The sequence below is a fragment of the Fragaria vesca genome, linkage group LG6 (assembly GCF_000184155.1).
Source record: "Fragaria vesca subsp. vesca linkage group LG6, FraVesHawaii_1.0, whole genome shotgun sequence".
NCBI lineage: Eukaryota > Viridiplantae > Streptophyta > Magnoliopsida > Rosales > Rosaceae > Fragaria > Fragaria vesca.
The window spans coordinates 38,168,965-38,174,503 of NC_020496.1; the positions used below are offsets into that span (position 1 = coordinate 38,168,965).

A 5,539-nucleotide genomic window follows, 5' to 3' on the forward strand; every position below is an offset into this window, starting at 1 on the left:
GGGGGGGGTGGTGTTTGCGAACGATTAGAAACAGTGTGCATTTGTATCTCTCTTATAATATTATCCATGTTGTAGATTGGCTGGGATCTGTTTCAGTTTTTGAGTCCCATTCTCTTAAATCTTTTATTGCAGGTTAGTTTCTTTTTTGCCAAAGACTTCCAAGTAAAGACTTACTTTACCATGTATAAACTATCATATCAAAAGCTTTCTATAAAGGAGGTAAGAGAGTCAGAAGTATTGAAGCTTCAATCTCAAGTCATTTTCTTCCTTAAAAAAGAAAAATAAAAAAACTCAAGTCATTGTCCAACTATTTTTTAGGAGAAATAGCATCACTGTTAGCCTAGACATTATCATATCATGCAGTCAGTTACTCTAGTAGCTCAAGAATCTATTTTTTTTTTTTAATTTTTTATTATCATTCATTTGAGCAATTGAATGAACCTGCTTTGTTAAACATATTACTTGTATATCAATTTCGTCTGTAATCCTCTTTTTATTCCATGCAGTCAATGCAACGAGGTGATCCAGCTTGGATTGGTTACATATATGCCTTCTTAATTTTCATTGGTGTGGTATGGCTATTATCTTGGACTTTTCTCAAGTATCATCGTGTTTAGTATCAAGTGTTGATTAAAAAAAAAGTGAAATACATTGACAAGTTTATTTATTTTTGTCTAGTCATTTGGTGTGCTCCTTGCGTCTCAGTATTACCAGAATGTTCAGCATGTTGGCTTTTGGTTGAGATCAACTTTGGTAAATTCTTCATCCAGATCAACTCGTTTCATTTTGTATGATTCACTAAAAGTTTTTTTCTTTGTTTTACTCTTTGTAGGTGGCTGCTATATTCCGTAAATCTATAAGAATAACACACGAGGGCCGTAAGAAGTTCCCATCTGGGAAGATAACAAATATGATGTCTACAGATGCTGATGCGCTCCAGGTATGCTCGAGTAGACGTATTGTCATACCTGAAGAAATGCTATAAAACTCTAAACAATTTAGATTCTCCTGGAAACTTTTAAACATTTTGATCAAAGAACCAAATTTTGGATACTGATACTTGGTCATCTCTCTCTCTCTCTCTCTCTCTCTCTCTCTCTCTCTCCTTGTCATTTTACCTTCTAGAAAACTACTTATTGTTTCCTTTCGGTAGACGAAGTTATCTCGAGCAAGAAGGCAATGCATATCTAATACTTTGAACTGCTTTTTATTATGTCAATTTACTCAACTTCGAATTTATAACTGACAAGAATGATCTTTATCATGATTCAGCAAACAGCCCGAATCCTTCACGGACTATGGTCAGCTCCTTTTCGTATCATTGTAGCTATGGTTCTTCTTTACCAACAATTAGGTGGTGCATCTCTTATTGGATCCTTGATGCTAGTTCTCACAATCCCCATCCAGGTCAGCATGTCATTATTATTCAATTTTGGTTTTTCTTGGTATCAACAGTCTATTTATTGACTTACCTCACAAGTTCAAGCTTAGAGAACCTTTCTATTTCCCGCTTTAAAGTTACTGGTTGTATTGGTTGTCTGTTGGAATTTGTTTGCAGGATTGGTGAATTTCATTTTCTGTTAGTTACTCTGATACTGTCGCTTTTTCTGTTTGATTCTGTCGATAAAGAAATTTCTCTTCCTGTAATTTCGTTGTGCATAATGAGTCATTTTCTATAATTTCCTTTGTAAACAGACAACGTTGTTCAGCAAAATGCGGAAACTGACTAAGGATGGACTGCAACAGACTGACAAGCGAGTTGGCCTCATGAACGAAATTTTAGCTGCCATGGACACTGTGAAGTATGACTGAATTATATTATTATAGCTTATCGGTGATGTTTTCTATTCTAATGTGAAATATTGTGTTTCAGATGTTATTCATGGGAGACAAGTTTCCAGGAGCAAGTTCAAAATATACGAAATGATGAGCTTTCAAGGTTACGTAAAGCGCAATTACTATCTGCTGTATGACACAACACTTCATCTTTTAAATTATGTGGGAAGTTTCAATTTCAGGCTTTCCCTTCATGACTTTTTTTTTCTCTCGTTCTCTATTTCCCTTCATACTTACTATTGGTCCTCTTACCGGAGAAGTATCCATAGGTGATTTGTTATTTTATTTGTTGAAATTGAGTATGTAAACTAACAGCTATCACACCCCCTAAAGCCTTTTTACTTGGCTCAAACTCATTAATTGCAGATGTAGCTACATATATTAATGATGTTGGCAAGGTCTAATCATAGTTGTTTTACGCTTTTATACTAGTGTCGTGTACTCTAGAAATATTTAGCATTGGTAAAATAATTGATTTCTGTGTGACCACGTTCAATCATAGAATTAGGTATCAACCTAGATTAACATTATTAGTGACGTAATATACAGCTACAAATTCAAAGAAAATGTTTGAGCATTTTCCATTTATAAGTTGTGTAGATGGTTGAGTTTATACATGGATAAGTAACTGTTTCCTCCTTGATAGATTCATAATATTTTATTCTGATAGAACATTACTACGTACTATTTATTTGTCACCGCATAATTTATGTGACCAGTTGTTTGGTTTTTCAGTTGAACAATTTTATACTTAACAGCATCCCAGCTGTTGTGACAGTAACTTCATTTGGGGCGTTCACTTTCCTTGGAGGCGAATTGACACCTGCTAGGGCATTCACATCACTTTCTCTTTTTGCAGTGCTACGCTACCCTTTATTCATGCTACCCAACTTATTAAGTCAGGTAGCATGGGCTTTTTATCTGTTAACTCATCTGTCATCACCTACATTTATGTTATCTCATTTACAGTTGGAGATCTTGTACTTCACATTTCTTTTGTGCGTATGGGCGTGTCATCTAATTCTCCCAGTCTTTTTGACTTGGTGTTTGCTGACTCTGCTCTACCTTGACAGCTTGTAAATGCAAATGTGTCCTTACAGCGTTTGGAGGAACTGTTTCTAACTGAGGAGAGATTTCTAGTACCCAACCCTCCTCTTGAACCAGGGCTTCCAGCCATCTCAATTCAGGATGGGTACTTTTCATGGGATTCAAAGGTGTTGTCTGTTATCTTTAGAATTATATATTTTCTAAATCCAGAATTTACGTTAATTAGTTAGAATATGGGGTCATCTATGGTGCATAGTTGGTGTCTGTAACAGTATTTTTCTCCTCTGTTCATTGCCAAGTATACATGTCTTGCAGTAACGATCTATGAAAAAACATTCCTTGTAGTAAGTTTCTTTTCCTATCTGAAGGAGATGGCTAACAAGGTAATTAGGAACTCAACAACTTTGAGTCATCAACTGTAAATAACTTTTCAAGTGTCATGCTTTCACCGATGTTGATATAAGTGGAAAATTATACCAAGTCTACTTGATGCATTGATATCTTTTCATCTTAAACTTTTAATTTTGCATCGGAAACCGGTTGCTTTGCCACAATTTAATTTTCTGACATGTAAACCATTGAGTTCCATGGTTGACTGTTCTGTCATAGCTTAGAATACATGGAAACACTGTAAAGTGATACCATAAAGAGGTTTATAGAATTGTGTACTCTTCTCATTGAGAGGCAAATGATTATATACAGTGAATTATAGGATTATTATTACCGCCATTTAGATCTGTTGTCTAGTAAATTACAATCAAGGGTATCAATTACATAATGAAGAGGAAGCTAAGATCAAGCAACTATGATATACAGTAAACTGGACATATTTGACTTGGAAAGTATTAATTATGTGATTTAACAGAAACCAAGATGCTACTGAGTTGGCCTTCATAGTTCAAACTAATGGTTTGGACTATGATGCTAAATATCATTGCTTGTTAATATTAACAAGGTATGCTATCTGGAAATTTTACCAGAAAAGAGAGTAACATAGACAGTCCAAGAGAATTTCTCATGTACGTGATGATGCTAGTCAATTTCTTGAACATGCAAAGATGTCTTAATAACCCTTACTTCTCCTCTTTCCTATGCAGGCAGAGAAGCCCACATTATCAAACATCAACTTAGATATCCCAATTGGTAGCTTAGTTGCAGTTGTTGGTGGCACTGGAGAAGGAAAGACATCACTTATATCAGCCATGCTTGGGGAGCTTCCTCCCATAAAAGATGCAGGTGTTACAATTAGGGGGACTGTTGCTTATGTTCCCCAAGTTTCATGGATTTTCAATGCTACTGTGAGTCACAGTTTCTCTTCTTTAGAAGCCTATAAAGCTCAATCTACTTTGGATATTCTGTCAATTTTAAGTCATCTTGACCCCTACATGTGCTTACAAAGTGTTAAATATATTCTTCCAGGTACGTGAAAACATTTTATTTGGATCTGCATTTGAAGCTGCACGGTATTGGAAGGCTATTGATGTAACTGAGTTCCATCATGACCTAGACTTACTTCCAGTAAGTGGACTATGAGGTTTTTCTTTGCCATTACATCTCATTAACATGTAAAGATTCCAGTATGTTAACTACGGTACCTGATTTACCAGGGTCGAGATCTTACGGAGATAGGTGAAAGAGGGGTCAATATTAGTGGAGGTCAAAAGCAAAGGGTTTCAATGGCCAGAGCTGTATATTCTAATTCAGATGTTTATATATTTGACGACCCATTAAGTGCTCTAGATGCTCATGTTGCCAGAGAGGTACTATTTCTAATTGATGTACTATCATCATTCTCATAATCTTGCCATGCTCATCTATTAAAAAACGAGTTATAATTCATCAAGTACAAATTCAAAGTTTTTTTTGTTTTTTTTTCCTTGAGACTTCAGATCATTGTCTTTCAACTGAACCCAGTTTTTTTTGTAGATTTTCAACGGCTGTATCAAGGAGGAGTTGCAGGGGAAAACTAGGGTGCTTGTCACAAATCAGCTACACTTTTTGCCTCAAGTGGATGAAATTATATTAGTCTCTGACGGTACGATTAAGGAGTTTGGAACCTTTAAGGATCTCTCTGAAAACAGTTTGCTGTTCCAGAAGCTTATGGAAAATGCTGGGAAAATGGATGAACATGTAGAAGAAAAGGAACACAGGAAAACTGATTACCAAGAAACCTCACTTCTTGTGTCTAATGGGGTGGTGGACGACGTGCCAAAAGATGCAAGCTACACCAAGAAACAGAAAGGGATGAAATCTGTACTGATTAACCAAGAGGAACGGGAAACAGGTGTTGTAAGTTGGAAAGTTTTACACAGGTAAGAGACTGAATTGTTCTTCAAAAATTCAAGCTTAAACATGGTCTTAAAATTAAGACGGAGGAAGTAGATTGCTAATAGGAAAATATAGATTGTTGAAATGTTTTTGGATTAATGGGAAAAACAAGGATATGTTTGACGATCATAAAGATATATATACAGGCCGGATGTGGAGCGCACGTGCGCACTGGCTTAAAGTGCGCACGTCCCTCCATTCGCCACCGTCCGGCGCCGACGACGGCGCGCCTCCACCCCAGCGGACTCCAGCAGCGTCCCCGATCACTTTCCCTCCCCGGCGAGTCCGCCGAATTCCAGTTTCCTGCGAGATTGACTTTATTTAAAGT

General features: G+C 36.6%; 1 pseudogene across 1 annotated transcript in view; it reads left to right on the forward strand.

Moving 5' to 3' along the window:
* The window catches only part of LOC101293422, a 15,246-nt pseudogene that overhangs the window by 1,970 nt on the left and 7,737 nt on the right, over window positions 1-5,539 (forward strand). Inside the window, exons 6-18 of the transcript XR_185141.1 lie at window positions 76-132; window positions 507-572; window positions 679-753; window positions 833-940; window positions 1,273-1,407; window positions 1,696-1,802; window positions 1,874-1,967; window positions 2,572-2,739; window positions 2,910-3,050; window positions 3,981-4,181; window positions 4,303-4,401; window positions 4,491-4,643; window positions 4,810-5,195. The product of XR_185141.1 is annotated as an ABC transporter C family member 12-like (transcript). The remainder of the gene's footprint in view (window positions 1-75; window positions 133-506; window positions 573-678; window positions 754-832; window positions 941-1,272; window positions 1,408-1,695; window positions 1,803-1,873; window positions 1,968-2,571; window positions 2,740-2,909; window positions 3,051-3,980; window positions 4,182-4,302; window positions 4,402-4,490; window positions 4,644-4,809; window positions 5,196-5,539) is intronic.